We start from the raw sequence: 20,935 nt of genomic DNA, 5'->3' as shown, positions 1-20,935 counted from the left end.
ACTGATTCATGAGTTCATCTTTGGAAAGACAGCCACAGAATTACTTTTCTACAGAGAACTGATAACTTCTTGGGAGAGAAGAGGTCAGACTGTCACTGGGTGAATATCATACAACATAAAGCCCAAATGCTCTAATGCTATAAAAAGTCATCAAGTATTTTTCAAAATGAGGTTCTTGCTGCTTGGATTCTATCAGACAGCAATTTTTACTCTGATTATCTAAAGTCACTTCATCTGTCTCTCAGGATTCCCTTGCCTGTAACTTGTCACTTTTCCTCCAAAAGGGATTTGATAGCCTGTACATATGCCTATTGTTCTTGCCAATGCTTTGTGCAGACTGCATCTTAAGATAAAGAAAAATTTTGACAAGAAACATAATATTCTGTGCTTGCTAAATTTTATAAGCCCTTCCATCATTTGATAACCTTAGAGAAGACTGCAATTTCTGTTTTGTATAATATTTTTCCAAATTTTATTTAAGTTTCTTAAAAATACCTTCTCCTCTGCTTAAAACTTGACTTATATGTAGCAAATATTCTTCCACATTCCTGTGCCTACTCAATATTTGATATTTTTCTATATATATCAACTAGCTTTTGATATCTAAAGAAAGCCATGTCAACTCAAAATGGATTAAAATCTTAACTATGATATCCAAATTCATAAGATTTCTAGATGGAATTAGGAAACAAAAACTCCTTTACGTTAGTTTTGGCAATTAATTTATTGATATTCAATCAAGCCCTGAAATAAATGAAGCAAGCAAATAACAAATGGAAATAGAAAAAAAAACTATATTGTGATCAGCAAAGCAAACAACCAAAACAATAAGAAGTCAACAAACCTGCGATTGGGAACAATTGTTTGAGAACCAGAGGTTTCATAAATAGTTAATGTCCAAAATATATAGGAAACTTACAAAATCCAACAGTAAATCATAAAGAAGTAATAAGGATGGTCAACATACAGGAACAATATATTTTTGTGAATGAATTTACAAAGGAAACATGGCATATGTGCACAATTATTTGAAAAAGTGAATTTTGTCACTTGCAGTGACGTTGATTAAAATGATAGACATTTTACTAAATGGAATTGTCACACACTAAAATAAAAAGCCTGCATGTTCTTATTTATGTGTAGAATGTGAGAAAGATGAATATTGTAATCCCATAATATCCTTCAAGAATGGTTCCTATTACTTCCTATGGAAACCAAACTGGGTGCTCAATTGCTTTATATACACTGACATAGTACTCTCTTCCATATATTAAAATCCATTTATTACTTATAATACTTCATATGATGTAAGTGCTATACAAGTACTGTATCTTTTAAGAAATAAAGCTAATAAAATGTATGCACATGCTTGTATACAATTTTTTCAAATATTTAAAATTTTATGTTGGTTGAAACTGTTTTCTGAGAACCTGGGAATCCACTGTCCATGGGACTGGAGAGTAGCCTGGAGTTCCCAGAAAATGAGTGGTAAAAGAGTTGAAAAGATCTTGGCAAAAGAGTACAAAGTTGTACTCATGTATAAGGAAACATCCTCACGATTCAAATTATTTCTCTAAAATAATATGGTGTACTGGAGATTAAAGGTGCTTTCATTACACATATACAAAAGATCATGAACGAGAAAAGATTTTGAATGAGAAATACAAAACAAAATAACATAAAAGGAAAAAAAACAAATACAATCCTGAGAGTAATAGATTATCAACTTACAATAAAATATTTTTGTCTGTGTGGTATATAGAGGACAGTTTCCTTCAGCTTCTGAGAGTTTTTTAAAAAAGGAAGATTTACAGAGAAATAAGGAGAGGCACCATATGGGATCCTGGCAACTGCAAGGCAAGGATTTAGCCACGGAGCCGTCGCACACAGCACTTAATTTACTTATTTTATCGGATTTGCATAGAATTTTATATATGCCATTGGATTATCTAATTTCTGTTACTAATGGAGAAATCAGCTGGGAGGAGGGAATTTGGGAAAGGAGTAAGGGAAGTTCCAGAGCCCATGGTATTGTATCATAAAATTAAAAACAAAATGGAAAGAAAAAACAAGCAAAAAAAATAAAAACCCACAAATGTTAACTGAATTCATATCAAACTTTAAAAATGTTAGTTATTTTACAAAATGAATGCCTCATTTTACATTTGATGGAAAGAAATCAATATGAAAATTAATATATACACAATAATTCTACTCTGCTAATATTAGTATTTAATTTTTCCTAACCTCAAGAGTACCTTTGTAAGGTCACGTTTGCCAAAGCTTGTAAATGCCTAACACCAGCTTTACAAAGTCCTAAAAAAAAAGTGTATCATGGTAGAAATTTACTTCTCCAAAGTTTCAGTGTTGGGAAACAGCAATTTGCTAGGACAATATCATACTGAATCTCACAAGACAATTTCTAACACATTTCTAGAATCTTAACTGAATCTGTGCCTAGCTGGTGGCTGATAAGAGCCAACATGTCTGCACCTTTTACACTCAAGTGGTATTCTGCAAGATCTTACATTAAAATGTAGTTTGAGATCTACTTGCTAAATGACACAAATTATTTAAAAAAACTGGCTAAACCTATAAACTCAGTTGCAAATTCATTTGAAGAAACCAAAATACAAAATTAACCCTTTCCTCATCATAGAGTATCCTACAATCAAATCAGTCTTTTATTTGAGGAAGACACTATTCTTTCTCATCAAAATATATAAAGATAAAACTCTTCAAAATGTGTGAGGCTTGCACAGTGTGTCTCAATAAACATTTTTAAAAATGGCAACTAAGTAAATAGTTTTACAAATTGTTTTACAGCTTTAAAGTATAATTGAAATATAGTAATACTTACATTTATGTGTGTACATACAGTTAAATGCATTTTTTGAAATTATTATCTAATCAAGAATATAAATATTTCCAGCATCTACAAATATTTCCTTTACTCTTTATGCAGTATCTTCCTCTGCATTTCCTACCAAACTGGTTGTTTTCCTAACACATACTTTGTGCTACCATTGATTTGATTGCATTTCTAAAGATTTTTATAGAAAGAGAATCATACAAATGCACAGTTACGCTTTCTGGCTTCTTGCATTCAACATTCCTTTACTGCTTTGAGATTCATTTGTTTTTTGTATGTCTCAACATTGTATTTTTTCCTTTGGAACAACCAATACTTTACTGCATATATCAGGTTCAATAGACCAGAATTGACTTGTCCAATAATCTGCAGATTGATATTTGTTTTCTCTCCAATATTTCATAGACGAAAGCAACCATGAGTATTTGTATACTAGACATTTTGTGAACATATTCATCTATGTTTCATATGAATATGAGTGGTATTGGAATGGCCACATAATATGGTCAACACATATTTTTTTTCAAGTGGATTTATTTTATAACCAAACAGGCTATATTATTTAACAAGCACTAGTTCAGCACATGACACATTGTAAGTACTGTGCTAAGCTTGCAAACTTACAATATGAACATCAATATTAATTTTTAGCACTCTGATGTTAATGTGCTTATTATAACCCTGAGTTCTTTTTGTGAGTGAAATAAATGTGCAACAAGGAATTTAATTTGTCCAAGGTCTTTCACTGAGCAAGGACAAACAGAACGGGGAATTAAAATTCAAATAAAGATACTGGCTGCAGACTTATCTGCTCAGTTAACTCTCTCCTTGGGATAGTCAGTCCAAGCTGAGTTCATGTGAGAAAAATAAAGTTAAAAATGGATTTTTAATAAACTTACATATGTTCCACTTAAAATTTTCCCCTTTACTTTTTGATATTATTTATGTTGAACGCTTTTTGCAAACAGCCTAATTTTATTTCTGTCCAATAAAAAAAAACTTCATTATGAGTTTCTTAAATAACATGCCAAAGGTAAGAGAATAAGGAACATCCACATATCAGATTTCAAGATACATTAAAGACAGTTATGCTGACAGCTTGAATCTGGCATAAAAGTAGTCATGTGAGCTAATGGGTTGGAAGAGAAATTCCAGAAATCAATTCACATGTCTATAGTTAACTAATCTTTGACAAACCAACTAAAATAATTCCTTGGGTAATGGACAGTCTGTATAACAAAAGGAGTTGGGAAAATTGGAGTTCTGCATCCAGGAATATGAAACACGACTCCTGTCTTATATCTTTCACAAAAGTCAATACACACTGCATCAAAGATACGAGCCTAAGGTATGAAGTCATCAAGTTACTAAAGAAAACATGGATATAGGCAAAGACGTTTTGGATAAGACCCTGAAGCACAGTCAACAACAACAACAACAACAAAAGCTAAGAATCCACTGGAAGGTAAAGGAAAAATTCAAAAACGTGAGGTGATAACTGACAGAGCAATAGAAAATGTTTGCAAATTCTACAGTCAAGGAGTAATTTAAATTCAGAAGCACAAGAAACTCAACAACTACAAAACCAAAAAATGATTGAAGAATATTGTAATAATATAAACACAATTTCTTCAATGGATGAAATAAAGATGGTCAATGGAAACATGAGAGATGCTCGGGGCCATTAGCCATCAGGGAAACAGAAACATGACGACAATATGATTTTACCCAATCCCAGCTAGAGCACTAGTCATCCAAAAATCTGAAAAAAACGCAGCAAATGCTGGTGAGGATGTGGAGAACAAGGTACTCCAGCACACTTTTGTTGACAATGTAATAGTAACTGATAGCACTGTTGTAGAAGAGACTGTGAGCAGGCATTGTCACAATGGCTATGATCATCACATCCCCATATGGAGAAGGGTAGGATTCAACTTCAAGCTCTTCTCCAATATTCAGGTCCTTGTTAATTCACATGCTAGGAGACAAAATTGAGGGCCACAGTACTTGGGTCATTGCCACCTACAGGAGAAACCTGGGCAGAATGACATATCCTGACTTGAATATGGCCCAGCCTGGCTAAAGGGGGCATTTAGGGAATGAAGACAAGGGATGGGAGCTCTCTATGTCTGTCTCTCTCTCTCTCTCTCTGTGTTTTTAAGAGTCAGATTATCTCTCATAGTTAAGCTTTTAATAGTATAGTAATGTTCCACAGAAAATGAGATGTATTTTGGCATAAAAAAGAAAAAAACATAGAACGTGTTTTTGGTTGAATATTAATTTTTTAGTCACTATGCAACAGACATGTCCAGGAAAATGACCCAATAAAAAATCTGCGGCAAGGGTCGTGCCGACCATGACAGGCGATGGCAGCCAGAAGTGGGGGGGGGGTGTCAAAATTACTATGGCAAATTACCAAAACGAATTTTTATCACCAGAAATAAATTGGGCTCATCCACAAAATGGAATAATAGGCAGCCATTAAAATGAAATATGTGCATATCTGTATAGCTACAAAAAATTACAGGAGATATGATTAATTGTAAAACACCGACTTGTGGAAAAATATGTAAGTCAGGTCTGTAATGACTGAAGTGAAAGTTTAAAATATACAGTGGTCTGAATTTTCATTTCTGTTTCATATGCGGTGGCAGACATGAACTGTTTTCATTTGGCAGAGTCTTGACTTCAGCTGACATCAAGTTACATGTCATTATGTATTTCCATTATTTATATCTATGTTTATATAGATAGATATGCCATGGCGTGCTGATGAAATGTCACTGAACTTACGGGATGGTATTCCAGTCTACCCTGAAATATCAACAGTGATTGCATTTGTCTTTCTAAAAATCTGAAGAATTTGACATTAGAAATATCAAGTTAAGATGAGAGTTAAGACAGATATTTTATTATTCATTAGCAATGACTACTTTAAAATATAATATTAGTGAAATATATCTAATTTATAGATAAATAAAAGTTCTCAGGATACAATCTTGATCTACTGGCCTTTCCAAGAGTTGGCTGGCTCTTTTCTAAAATGATTTTAGTTTTCTCATTTGCTATCAAATACAGCATATAAGCATATAATTGTTCATATTCCTCTCATTGTAGAGGCTATCGGCAGACTAAAGAAGATGATAACTCTGCTATTTTAGACAAATATTGTATTCACAAGGAAAGGGGAAATTTTAGTTTGAGTGGTCAGGGAACACTTGGGCTAGGAGACAGGTTTCTAATTGGATTTAGAGCTGTGTTAAGTTCTGAATCTGGAAAGAACTTGGCATATTTGTGAAACAGAAAAGATTCCAGTGGGAGTTGCTCCATGCTGAAAATAGAAGACTGGTATGAATGTGGTTAAAAATGTCAGCAGATGAATGTCACTGTTAAGAAATTTTGACTTGGACCATATTATTGTGTAGCAGGGAAACCTGCAACGTGCCATGCCAACATCCCATTTGGAAGCCAGCTCATGTCACGGCTGTTTCACTTCTGGTCCATTTTCCTGTTAACGGCCCCTACATCCCATATAAGAAACCCAAATGACTGGCCTTCTCCTTGGCAAGTTTTGCCTATTGCAGCTGTTTCAGGAGTAAACCAGAGGGTATAAGGCCTCTCTATCTCTCTTGGTAACTTTGACTTTAAATGAATAAATATTCTTTTCAAAAACACAATTTGGAATTTCAGCAAATTATATTTTCGAAAGTAATGATTTTAGAGATAAATTGAAGATTATTTTTCTTTCAGATTCTAGTGTTGTAGGGAAATATCACAGACCAGTTTTACTGAAGGGTGTTTAAAAGAGGGAGGTTAACAGGGGTTTCTTAAATGAATTTGGGAAAGAGAATAAAGGAAAAGCATCTCATTGGAAATAAAAGTTAATTTTTCTCTATCATCATTAGACATTGTTTGACTTCTTGAACATTTTATATTTCTTTATGGATAGATTCATATATTGATAAGCTACAATTCTTTTCAACTTTAAACAATTTAACCTTTCTTGGAGTGTTTATATAATAATATTGATTTCTTGGTGGTTCATGTCACTGGTGAGAAAATGATCAATATACATCTATTACTAACGATGACAAGAATAATCGTAATGACAGTTATTAAACTTTTGTACATTGCTAAGTTCTTTTTGGTAAGCGTAGTATGCTCTATCACCAGAAAACAAGTAGGAATAAGAAGGCAAATAATTCAGAAAAACAACTTCAAATTATTGCAAAAAGGCAGTATTTATTGTCTTTGCTCATCCAAGCATCAGTTCTGCATTATGTATGTACTAGTGCCTATGAGAAGATGATACCTATGTAAAGGAGTAATCAGTGTTTTGGATTTCTGCAGTAAATAGAAAAGATGTTCATCCTTATATGAAATGAAGTCAAAAGTCTGTTCTGTACTGAAACACTTCATTGACACCCCTAATACTTTTGAAATACTGACACAGAAAAATACAGATACAGATAAATAATAGAGGACAGAGCAATATGGATATAGATATCTTCTTGGCGCTGCATAAAATTGGTAATTTTGCAGTTGAACTCGTGGTTTTAGGTAGGGAAGTAGCGACAAAATGTGTACCATATTTTCATATGATGTGATGGAAATTTTGATTGGTTATAACTCAACCCTGTTTCATTATAATTAGCACAGTACATTCAAAGTATTATAACATTTTAGTTAACAAATATATATATATTTACATATGAATAACAATATGTCAACATATATTACCAGAACAGAGTAGTTTTCCAAGGGCTGCCTGTGAAGCTCTGTGGTCATCTTTGTGGAGAAAAGAATCAATACAAAGGCTCAGAAGTGAACAATCTCTTTGAAAGAGAATTTTTAAAAATGGCTTAGGAACTAATATTTTTGAGCTATAAATTTTGAAAAACTATCATAATAATTTGGAGGTAGAGTATAGCACTGTAAGTTCCAATGATAATAAAACCCTTGAAATAATTTATAAAATGAAGACAAAAACGTTTCAGTAAAAATATGAGTACATAATAAATTATTTGATGATAATATTAAATGCTGAGTATATGGCTTGATAAAAGGCATTTGAAAAACTATACAAACTATTGCTAGAGAGCCAAGGGGATTATTTTTTCCTAGATTCTCTTAAGTTTCAGAGAAATTATATTTTTTCAAAAAGCTGAAGGTTAATGCTTATAAGCACCCAGATTTGAGAAACAATGTTCAGTATTATTGATCAACATGTTCCAACATTTATTCAAGTGAACCTCAGGCCACACAGAAGCTCTTTGATAAATAATTGTCTGAACAAGTATATTTCTTTTTTCATCAGTTATTTTCATGTTTTGATGATTTTTACATGGTTGATTAGAGTGATAATTGTCAAGGGCTACAGGATGATGGGTGAGATCACCATTTCCAAATTCTCTCTCTCTCTCTTTTTTTCTTCTTGTATTTGGGGGAAGTGAGGAGATAAGGAGAAAAACTACACCCAGCCTCCCAAACGCTCTGCACCCTGGAATGGAGGATAGCCATCTGACATCACCCCAGATTTCCAGATGTGGGGCATTCTCTGAGGGTCCTGCTCAAAAGGTTTTGATAGTTCAACAGTTCTGAATTACTGCTGATCCTGCCACTCCAATGACAATGAAATCTCTCCAAACTCCATCGGCTGATGTTGCCCAACTTAGACTCTCCATTTGCCCAGGTATTCACTGCCAACTCTTTGCTGGGGTAGTTCATTAATTTGTTCTGTCCTCTGTCCTCTGTTCTGGTACCATGTGTCCTTTGCAGGATCCAGTGTATTGACATATCCTTCCTGTATATCTGGATATGCTGTCCACTGCTCTAAGCCACTTAAGAGGGCCAGCTCTGACACATGCATTCCACAGTCAGACCGTGGAACCTGCAATTTCCTCCATGGTTGGAGTTCTGAATTCAGCAATTTAGTTGGTGGATTCCCAAAAAAACTTCATCTGAGGATATCCCAGATCTGATTCTTGTGTGTGCTTGCAAATGCAGGGTCCTGCACAGTTCGTCACCCAACTCAGTCTATGCGCACACTGTTAGTTTCAATTGCTGGATCAGTTGTCTCCAGCCCTGATTCTACACAAACCAATGGTGTTGGAGGCCAGCCTGATCTTTACCATCACAAACTCAGACTTCACGTACACCATTGGCAGTGGCTGCCTAGTCATAACAACCTGCAATAACCCCCACCAGAACCATTCCCTGCCCTGGTTCCTGTGCTTGCCAGTATGTACAGCAGACTGGTCCTGTCTGTCCCACATCTCATACATGTCAATTTGTAGTGAAGCTTAGTTCAACCCAACCAGTTCCACTATCCAGCCCACACACTTGCTGGCAGATATCACTCTCTGTCTAGCCTTGCCTGCCTTAGTCTTGGTTCTCATGCTCACCAGTTGGAGTGACAACTCAAGAAGGAGGTGCCCAATGTTTCCCTACTGGGCCCACTCCTACCCCCGGATCTTGTATTCTCCCAGAATTCCTGTAGTTTAAATTGACAGAATTTGCCACCCCCCGTGCCAACATCTGCCAGTTGATTATGCAGGAAAGCCCAACACCCACACTGGTTTATGCATGCACCAATAAGAACAGTCAACCCAGCCTGCATTTCTCTGACCCAGCTCACAAGAGGACAACAGGTCTGGTAGCCCTACCCAATCTAGTCTGTCCTCATATCACCTTATGTTCTTCAGTGGAAGTGGTGGCCCAGGAGGGGAGTTCCTCACAGCCACCCTACGGGCTTTTCCTTCCCCACTCCCCTTGGTCTCACATATGCTGATTGGGTGATGTATCCCAGTCTGGCATGGCCTCACCTTGGCATTCGCCAGTGGGTGCGGTAGCCTACCCAGGCCAAACCCACCCCCAATTGCAGCTCATGGTGGTGGGTGCTACAGCCTAGTCCGGCCCATCTGGCCTCCACTCCTGGCCCTCATATGAACTGAGTGATATTGTGGTCCAATCCATCTGTACCCACACTCATGGTGCTTGGATTTACCAGTGGGTGATATCAATTGGCCCAGCACTGGGCCAAAAGAGGCATATTCTTTTAAATTTTCTTAACTGTGTGGAAGAATTTTACTTCATTTGCAAAGACAAAGCAAAGCTTTATTGGGTATGTTTCCCTGGGCTGACAATTTTTGCTTTTAGAATCTGGAATTTGTCGCTCCATTCTCTTCTGCCCTGTCCAGTTTCATATGAGAGATCAGCTGTGAATTTCATTGCCATTCCTTTATATGTCAATTGATTTTTTTCCATATGCACATTTAAGGATCTTTTCCTTAAGTTTGATTGAAGAGAGTTTGATTTTCATGTGTTGTGAAGATCACTTTTGGTCAACCCTTTTGGGAGTTCTGTGTACCTCCTGGATGCTGTTTCGCATTTCTTTCTCCAGGTTAGGGAAATTTGTTTTTATTATTTTATTAAATACATTTTAAACTCAGCTTCTATTTCTGCACCTCTGGAACCCCCATAACACTTATATTTGGCCTTAATTCTTGAATACTTTTTTAGTTTGACCCAGCTCTGCTTCTAGCTTTTTTTTTAAGATTTTCTTTCTTTCTTTCTTTCTTTCTTTCTTTCTTTCTTTCTTTCTTTCTTTCTTTCTTTCTTTCTTTCTTTCTTTTTTGGAAAGGCAGATACACAGAGAGGAGGAGAAACAGAGAGGAAAATCTTCCATCTGATGCTTCCAGCTTTTTGATTGTTTTCCCATTGTGACAAAAATATCTTCCGATTCTCAGATTCTTTCTTCCATCTCATTCAATCAGTGAGGCTTTCCATAAAATTTTTAAATTGATATATTGTGTCCTTCATTTCCAAAAATAATGGCTTGGTTTTGTTTCAGTGTTGCTATTTCCTGTGTGACATGTTCCTTAAATCCCTGTATGTACTTCTCATTGTTGATAAGATTTTAAAACAAGTGTTTTGAATTCTGTATCCTCCATTTTCTCAATGTATTCCTCAGTTAATTCCGAGGTTGGCAATTTTGCTCATTTTCAGGGAAGTCTTCAGTAATATGCATTGTGCCTTTGTCTCTTCTTTTGCTCTTGGGCATTGTATTTCTGCTTAGCAGATTCTTTTCCTTATGGAAGGTTTCCAAGCTGTGTCACCCATAGGTTTGCAATTTGATTTTAATTATTGTGCTTGGGTACACAGATCTTTGCAGTCATTTGTGCCACTGCCTCCAATGAGTTTCAGGTCTAGGTTCTTGTGTTAGATATTCACCATTGTCTGCATAGCCTCAGTTCTTGGCTCAGCACTCTACGTCCTGTGATTCCATGCTGTTGTTGCACGTTTTTCTGTGTAATATTTGTCTCACTTCTGGTTCACACATTTCCCAGGCCTAGAGGGACACCAGATGTCCTATATAAATAGATTGTTGGTGGTGTTGATCTTGCTGAAACGTCCTGGCTGTTAAGCCTGAGGGCTACCTGGACCTATTTGAATGTTTAGATGCCAAAGTCGGAATTATTGTTGATGTGGAACCAGTGCAATGCACTCAGCTCAGTGAGTTCACTCCCAGCTCAGCACATGTACAGCTCACTGCTGTCCCTGTAGTCTCAAAGCCTTTGCCATACTGTAAAATGGTGCCTGGTGTGCCACTGCTTGATTTCTTGATCTGTGGCCCTCAGGTCTGAGGAATACTGAGACCTATTTTGGGTGCAGTTCATTGAGTCAGAAATGAGTTCACTTCCAGTTCAGTACATGCACAATTCTGTCCTATAGCTTTTGCTTCCTTACACAAAATGTTGCCCGATTCGGCTCTTAGGCCAGACTGGGCTGTGAAATCCACCCTTTTCCCACACTGCTCATCTGGGACCTGCCACTCTGTCTCTGCTCCTGGTCGAATCAAACAGACCAGCAATACAGGCAGTTCTTTGTCTTGGTACATCTCCTGACTTCCCAGTGAACTCCCCTTCCCACCTGGTAGGTGGTGGAGTTTCAAGCCACTGGTGCAGTTCAGATCACCACTTGCTAAATGCTGATGGCATATCGGGTCACTACAACAACACACTGTTGTGTTTGCTGCTTTTCTGTGTCCATCAGTATCCAGGTGCCCCTCTGACGTAGGCCTGTCCCCTCATATTTCTTGGAATGTGCCCTCTCAGCTTCACTCTGGCTGATGTTTCTCCTTCTGTTTACATGTATCCTCAACCTATTCTGCTATCTTGATTCTCTTCATGAGTTAGAATTTTGATGGTTGTCATTAACATAAGTGATCATATACAGACGTGGGGGTACAATGGAACATGCATCCCTGCATCCAGATGAAAGATGGAATCCCAATGAAACTATTGGACACGTGTAGACAATGGGATGCTGGACTGTCTGACATTGTCTGTAGCAACAATGTCGGGGTACACTTAAATAAAAGACTGATAGAATTATGATTCCTTATGAAGGACTACACTGTTGTAACAATATGGGAATAATCTGATCGGGGTGGAAGTTTAGGGGGGAATCCCAGCCTATACAAAATTGTAAAAATAATAACAATAATAATAATAAATGAAAGAAACAAATAAAGTGACTGCTAAATGCATGGAGACTGGAAGTCAAGTGTGTGGGTTAGAACTCTGCAGAAGGACTCGACACACTTCCATCTGGCAGCATACTCTACTGTTGCAGGGTGGGGATGCATTACATAACATAGGAAATTTGCTGTAACTGCTGGTAAAAAGCATTCTACAATAATAAATAGCAAAAATAATCATTAAAAAACATAAATGATTTTAATAGCACTTATAAGGAATTTATAATTTTTTTTTTTTTACGAGCACAGCATGGTAGCCTAGTGAATAAAGTCCTCGCTTTCTTGCACTGGGATCGCATGTGGTTGACAATTCATGTCCCAGCGCCCCACTTCTGATCTAGCTCCCTGCTTGTGGCCTGGGAAAGCAAAAACCCTGGAACCCTGAATCTGCATGGGAGACACAAAGGAAGCTCCTGACTCTTAGCTTCAGATCAGCTCTGCTTTGGCCATTGCGACCACGTGGGGAGTCCATTAGCAGACAGAAGATCTCCTCTGTCTCTCTCCTTCTCTGTGTATCTGACTTTCCAAGGAAAATCAATAAAATCTTTTAAAAATGAGTTTTTACAATTCTTTTCATACTGATTGATGATATAAACCAAGCATTTCTATAAGTATTGTTTTCAAGATTTATGCAGGTGAATTCATGACCAAAGTGATGTAGAATCTTATTATTTTGTCTAAGAAAGGTGATTCTGGATAGAAGAGATGCAGTTAAAGAAATCCAGATATAATTCACTCAAGCCCGTTTAGGGTAAAGCAAGAACTTATCTCTGATGCAGCAAGAATAGCTGAGCTCTCAGCAGCAAGATGAGCTAGTGGAGACCAGCTAAGGAAAGTGCCTCGGGGACTTGGTTATAGTCATCAGGCATCGTTTGTAGCTAATTGGCTTTTCTTTCAGTTGGACTCCTATCCTCATATAGTGAGAAGGACACGATATTTCTTCATGAATACCTTTCAAAAAATAGCTCTGAGATACCTAAGAAAGAGTTCCAAAGAATCATAAAAATGGTAAGAAGTAAGGTAGAGGAAGATTTCCATCTCAAGGAAGCAGAGAAAATAAAATTGAGTGTTCCAAGTTTTCCAAAGTAAATGTTATAATAAAAAAGAGTTCGGCATCCAGAAATCACTATCAATCTTGTCTGAAGTGTAGACAACCAGAGGAGTGAATTAGGGCTTCCCTGGTCACTTCCTGTTGTATGTAGTGGAAATGGGCTTGGCTCAAGTCTGAGAGAGGATTAGGCCCCCTCAATGGCACACAGCATCGTGTGTAGTACGTATCTCCACTTGGTTGACACTTGCATCTTTTCTCCATTCTGTGTGTTCATGGAAGAAGAATGACTTTGACTTATTCCCAAATCCACACAGAATTATTTCTGATATATGAAAACAGTTCCTTAGAAGTCTCCATGTAAATTTTCATCCTCCAAGTGGCATAAATAATTCCATATTAACTGTTCTCAGTTGATTACTAAACAATTTAGTAAAAGAATGCATCACTATGAATAACATCACCAAGATGGCTCTCTGAATCTTCATAGTTAATTATAAAAGATAGAGAAAAGCTTAAAAATCATTCAAGCAAGTGAAAAATGGTTGACATTGCAGGAAAACAGATAAAGGGGCAGCCTGAGACACACACACGCATCTCCCACACAGGCACAGCGTCCCCAGGTTTTGGGTCATTCCCTCTTAATGATTTGGACAAACAGTGCAACAAGACTCTAATGCTTCGGCTCCTGGCAACCACATGGGAAACCTGAATGAAACTCCTGGCTGAGTCCTGGTCATTGTGGCCATCTGGGCTGGCAGATCTCACTCCTCTCTGTCTCTGTAACTGTTTTTAGTTATTTAAAATGAAGAAGTGGTGGGCCCAGTGCAGAAGTCAAGTGGCTAAAGTCCTCACCTTGTGTGCACTGGGATCCTATATGGGCACCGGCTCTAATCCCAGTGGTCTCACTTCCCATCCAGCTCCCTGCTTGTGGCCCAGAAAAGCAGTCGAGGACAGCTCAAAGCCTTGGGACCCTGCACTGAGACCCAGAGGAGGCTCTGGGTTCCTGGCTTCGGATCGGCACAGCTCTGGCCGTTGTGGTCACTTGGCGAGTGAATCAACAGATAGAAGATCTTCTTCTGTGTCTCTCTGTCCTCTTCTTTGCATATCTGACTTTCCAATACAAAGAAAATAAATCTTTAAAAAATAAATACATAAATAAGTAAATACACGCAAGGAAGTGATAAAAGTAGGAAAATTTTTCTTATGAATTTGGGAATTAAAATTCAATAAGTGAGATTTACCCAAAGTGAATTATAATATTATAATATGAGACTTAAATATCTATTTCATAAAATAGAGATCATCATAGCATCATCTGAATAACAAAATGCAAATATATGAAATATTTTCACTTGAAATTAATGTTAATATTTTCAAAATGATATTTTCCGATAACATTTTAATTGATCAGCGTTGGTAGGAGTTTGTCCCAGAATTGGATGAGGGGCCTGGGGAGTGTGCGGGGGTGGTCCAGGTATTAATGCTGGTAGTAGGGCCAGTGCCGTACACAGCCCTTCACTTCTTTGAGAACCTCAGATTGGCACAGATGGGTGTTTCATTGGAAGAGGTCTCTGCTGTTCCTCTCTATGGCACTGACAAGTCTTTTGCACCCCCATCTGTCACAGTCAGTAATGATTGTACCTTGCAGAAACTTTCCTTGGTGCACTCTACCTCTGTACAACCCCCACGTCCTGTGGAACCTTGCTAAGGTTATTTGCTTGCCATCTGCTCAGGCTGCCTTGGTAGCGAACCTGGAGCCGTTGGTGTCTGCCTTCCATGACTACGCTCACTCAGTTAGGCCTGGAATGTGTCAGCTTGCGATTCTCATCAGGAAAGGTTTCCCCATCGATGTTCCCTATGCCCTCTCTGGTGAAATCTCCAGCCTAGATTGCAAAATGCTTGGCCGCACAATAGAATTTACTGATTTTATAACCCAATCTTTGTGTTCTGTAGCTAATGTCACAAAATTACCCAATTCTAAAGAGATCAAAGACTAAGTGGGTGACATCGCTTCTCTGGTTCATTGGTCAAACCAAGCCTTGAAGGTGACGTTAACCCTGCTGTTCTTGTCAGCACCGGAGGGTGCTGCTAGAAGCTGGAAGATGACAGAGCCCACAATGCGGGTGGCAGCGAAGAGCACCTTCAGGTGCCACTCAGAAAGGCACAGCTTCATGGATAATAGACTTTTTTTTAAAGATTTATTTATTTATTATTGCAAAGTCAGATACACAGAGAGGAGGAGAGACAGAGAGGAAGATCTTCCATCCGATGATTCACTCCCCAAGTGAGCCGCAATGGCCGGTGCTGTGCTGATCCAAAGCCAGGAGCCAGGAACTTCTTCCAGGTCTCCCACGTGGGTGCAGGGTCCCAAGGGTTTGGGTCATCCTCAACTGCTTTCCCAGGCCACAAGCAGGGAGCTGGATGAGAAGCAGGGCCTCCGGGATCCCACCACGTTCAAGGCGAGGACTTTAGCAGCTAGGCTACCACACTGGGCCCAGATAACAGGTTTTTAATTCACATCATAATCAGTGATTGAGTGCACTGTTAAAGGAAGAGTTCAAAGACAAAAACAAAAACATAACACCACCACAAAACTTGTAGTTCAGCAGGAGAAACAGGCAAGGGTGTAAACAATAATCAAATGAAAAGATATTCAATTTCACTCACATGAAGTAAATTTTAAGATAATCACAAGGTAATTTATACATTTTATTAAAAATGCTAAAATGTTACATATACAAGATGAGATATGAAGAATCATCTAAAAGACCAGAAGTAAACGTTCAATTGCATCTTCTTTTGTATCAACTCAGTTTGTAGGGGATATGCCATTCATGTGAAAATCTCACGCACACAAAAAAAGACCCTCTGAAACTTTTCCAGCTTGATTTCCACAAGGATATCACCTACAAGGATTCTCATAAAATACGAGAAAGCAGTTTATTCACCTAAGTTCAGTTGATATTTGTGTAATGCTGCTGGCTGCTAGTGTTTAGCATGTCGTTTATTTCACTTCACAAAGCTGCCATTTTAATTCTTTGGTTATTTCCTGGGGAAGTATAACCTAGGATGTTGGTGCACATCCGAGGACTTTGAGATCTAATAAAAAAGAAATTATTGTTTTCAATTTGTCCAACTGCTATAATTCTAAAATAAACTATATTTAAGAACAAAGACAGACGAAACAAGGAAAAAGCTAGCTTTATAAAATGTCAATACAAGAAGTAATAAAGGAAATGAAACTTCTAATAAATAGAGTTGTTCAAACTGAACCTGTATGACTCTTTGTTGAAATCATTTAAACCTTTAATAGGAAAGTAAAAGAGATGTTAGTAACAGCTAACGGTTTTGAGCATCTTCTGTGTGCCAACCTCTGGGTTAACTGTTTTAGCATAGCACAGCATCCACAGCATTCCTTTTCAGTGCGTAAGGGCAAAAAGATGTATTGATTCTGTACTCTTAGCTGGGCACTGCACAAATTGTTTTATATGTTTTGCACAATTATTGCAAAAGCACTCATATCCACTAGATTTTTTTAATGATGAAATTAAGGCAGAAGGAAATTCAATGACTTGATCCTTCACATTTACCAAATAAATTGGAGTCCTGATAATACAATTCTCAAGCTCAAGCTCTATGTAACTGGACCATATTAGTAGTCTAAGTTCTTTTTAATTCCTGTATTCATTCATTTAAGTTTTATAACAGTGTGGTTATAGAATATTCTATCTTGTGGTATGTGACTACTAAGACTATAATTTCCATCATAAAGATTTTCATATTATATTTGATGTAACTGGTGTAGACAATTTCATCTTTATAGAAGCATTATTTTATTCAATGTTGTCAATAATTATTTTTCCAATGATTCCACTTTATTCACTATAATAGTATATGGCTACAATAGTACAGAAGGAGGAACATGTTTGATACAAAACATAAGATCAACACCTCTAGAACAGGAGAAACTATCAGGGCTCCTGTCTACTTTTTAGAGTGCCTCGTTCAATATTTTACAAATCCTAGGTTTTTTCTGGAATTGTGTTGTTGGGTCGGGGTCAGGACGTCTAACGACACTGGTCACTGTTTCTCTCCTTAAGGGTTGTTTTGTCACTTTACTTCTCTTTTCATACAAAGAGAAAGAAAGGGAGGGGGAGGGAAGGAGGGAGGAAGGAAAATGGAAGGATGGAAGGAAAGAAGGGAGGGAGGAAGGACGGACGGACGATAAGAAGGGAGGGAGGAAGAAAAGGAACACTGAACTAGATGGGTAAAATGTCTCAGGACTTTGGGGCTGTTCCTGGGTCAAATGAGCAACAGATTAGTACGTCATTTCTTAGTCATTTGTGTTGTTACCAGAGTTTCCCCTACTTTTCAGCACCTGAAGGCACTGAAAGTGGTGACAAGTGTGCAGTTCTCTCTGCTGAGCAGTAGAAATGTAATATAGCACGTGTCAGAAATTCTTGTGAGGCTGGAATACGTATCTGTCCTGGTGACTTCAAGTCCACTCCCTGTACTAAGGGTCTTAGAAGGCGTAAATATCAGGAGTTCTTTAAAAGGATAACTTTTATTTATGTATTCATCAGTTTTCCATTTTGCGAGACATTAAGAGACAGCAAGAAAAAGAACTTCATCCTTTAGTTAACTATCTGAATGCTTACAACTTCTAGGTTCTGGCTACAATGAGGCTGGGTGGTAACTCAATCCAGGTTGTTCATGTGGGTGGTGGGATTCAATTAACCAAACAATTATCACAGTCCCCTGAGTTTGCATTAACAGGAAACTACAATGAGGAGTTTAATCCAGATAATCTGATGTGAAATGCTGGCTTATTAAACAGAGTCAAACATCCACCATGGTAGCAGAATTTTCTCATTTGTGGCTAGTGTGGGAGTGGTATACTTCTCCAGATCAGTCATAAGCTCAGTAGAAAGGGTGCAGACAGCATTTGTATAAATGCTCCTTTTGCTTTGACACTGGAAAGCTTTTTGCTATGCTGACAACCATGGGTGACAGGCAGCTGTGCTTTAAAACAGATCATGTAGAGAGATGAAGTGAGTGTGGTCTAAAATTCCAAGACACGTTGTTGGTGAAAGTTTTGTTGCTATACAGTTATACTATATAATTGTTTTCTATGTAAAATGTCCAGTTTTGAAAAGCACCAGCAAAGCACATCATCAAAATTTCAGAGCATTATCAGGAGTCAGTATTGCTGGAAATGTGATGCCTGTCTTACATAACAGCTTGAGCCTGTAAACTATTCAAATTATGTCATCTGGTCTGTTGCTAGATTGAACCAGCAGCTACTACTCTCTGCACCTATAACCCAAATATTTCAATCCTACTATCCAATCTACTGATAATTTGTTCTTTAATTATAACACGTGCCCACACCATACATTATAGAACTCATGGAACTGCCTTGGACATTCTTGCTTTCATGCTTATCTCCATGTGTTCTACATACATTCCTAAGAATTCTATAATTATGAATTGAATACCTAATATATCTAGTATAATTTTTGGCTCATGGAATGTACTCAGACATAATGTAAAATTTTAGACTATTTTGGAATGATGAACAAGCTGGATTGTTAATACTGAGTCAGATCTGGTAAAACAAAGAGAATTTAAGGCAGATTTCAGAGTTCGATGAAAATCCAAGAAGGTCTTACTGGAAAAAAAAAACTGAGCAAGAACTACCCAACGGAAGTCAATTACTAGCATATTTAGACACCATGGTACACTGATACAAACTTGACAGCTCACACCTCTTGAATGACTACAGAATTTGGAATCTCCCAGGAGGTGTATCCATTGTTAAAAAGTGAATTTCACACTGAGGATATTTGGCTTATTGGAAACATTTGATAAATTTTATTTTACCAAACTTTGTGCTGCTGGATGGCATCAGAAAGCATGTGTATTAAATCCCTCCCTGCCTTCCTCCTCTCCTTCCTTCCTTCCTTTCTTTCTTCTCTCTCTCTCTTTTTCCTTGGAAAGGCAATTTACAGAAATAAGGAGAAACAAAAGATCTGCTGTTTGCTGGTTCACTCCCCAGGCAGCAGCAGCTGAGCCTATCCAAAGCCAAGATCCAGGAGCCAGGAACCAGGTTGGCCTTCCAGGTCTCACATGTGGCAGCAGGGTCCAGCGGCTTTGGGCCCATCCTTCACTGCTTTTTACATTCAGCAGGAAGCTGAATGTAAAGTGGAACAGCTAGGACAGCAACTGATGCCCCTATGGGATGCTTGCAAGGGGAGGATTAACCCATTGAGCCATCATGCTGGTCCCTTAACAACAGTTGTGATTTAGATTATTTTTCCCTACTTCATATCCATATGTCAAATCTCTGAAACACAATATGGTGTTATTTAAAGGGAAATCAGACTTTCACAAGGTCAGTAGTGTAAGATGAACTCATGAGACTGGAACCCTGATGATTTGACTAACAGGTTCCCAAGAAGAGGGACAGAGAACGTTGTCTCTTCCTATGATATAGTAAATGAGTGCAGAACAGTTAGCCTTCCAGGTGAGGAAGCAAACTGTTCAGAGACCCAGCAGGTGATGCCCTGCAGGATTTTTGACACTGAGATCTCTAGAACACTGAAAAGTAACTGATTTATTGATATTCATTGTGTTATTTTTAGCCCATTCATCAGGAGGCATTTTGTTATAGTGTAAATAGGATGCTAATATAACAATTTATGAAGTAGGTAATACTATAGTCTTCAGTTTATCTTCAAAAGAACTGAAGCACAGTGCTGTGAATAGCCTAGAATGTTAACTCATTCTATAATGCACTGAACTGTATTCTTGCGATCTGAAGTCCCAGGTTTTATTATTATCATTATTTTTTAAAATTTTTATTGGAAAGTCAGATACAGAAAAGAGGAGAGACAGAGAGGAAGATCTTTCATTTGTTGATTCACTCCCCAAGTGGCCACAATGGCCGGAGGTGTGCTTATCAAAGCCAGGAGCCTGGAGTCTTTTCTGTTTATCCCACATGGGTGCTGGGTCCCAAGGCTTTGAACTGTCCTCCACTGCTTTCCCAGGTCACAAGAAGGTAGGTGGATGGGAAGTGGGGCTGCTAAGATTAGAACTACCACCCATATATCATATGGGATCCTGGCACATGGAAGGGGAGGACCTTAGCTGTTAGGTTACTGTGCAGGGCCCTGAAGTCCTAGGTTTTAATTTCAGTTTTTTCTAACTCTCTGTGAACTTTGCCAAATTATACAAACTTTCTGTAACTCATGTTTTTCATTAGTGAGATAAAAGTGCATTAGCTAATTCCCAACTCTTCTATGATAATCAGATGAGATCTGACATTAAATAGCTATGTAAATTTTAAAGTACTGTACAGATTTACAGTGTTACCATTAATTCTACATCAAACTCCTTTGAACCACCCACAGCTTTCTGAAGTAATTTTTAGCCCATTACATATATACATATATATGTATATATTCTCTCA

The sequence above is a fragment of the Ochotona princeps genome, chromosome 4 (genome assembly GCF_030435755.1).
Source record: "Ochotona princeps isolate mOchPri1 chromosome 4, mOchPri1.hap1, whole genome shotgun sequence".
In the NCBI taxonomy this organism is placed as follows: domain Eukaryota; kingdom Metazoa; phylum Chordata; class Mammalia; order Lagomorpha; family Ochotonidae; genus Ochotona; species Ochotona princeps.
Note: the sequence above shows the minus strand (reverse complement) of the source record.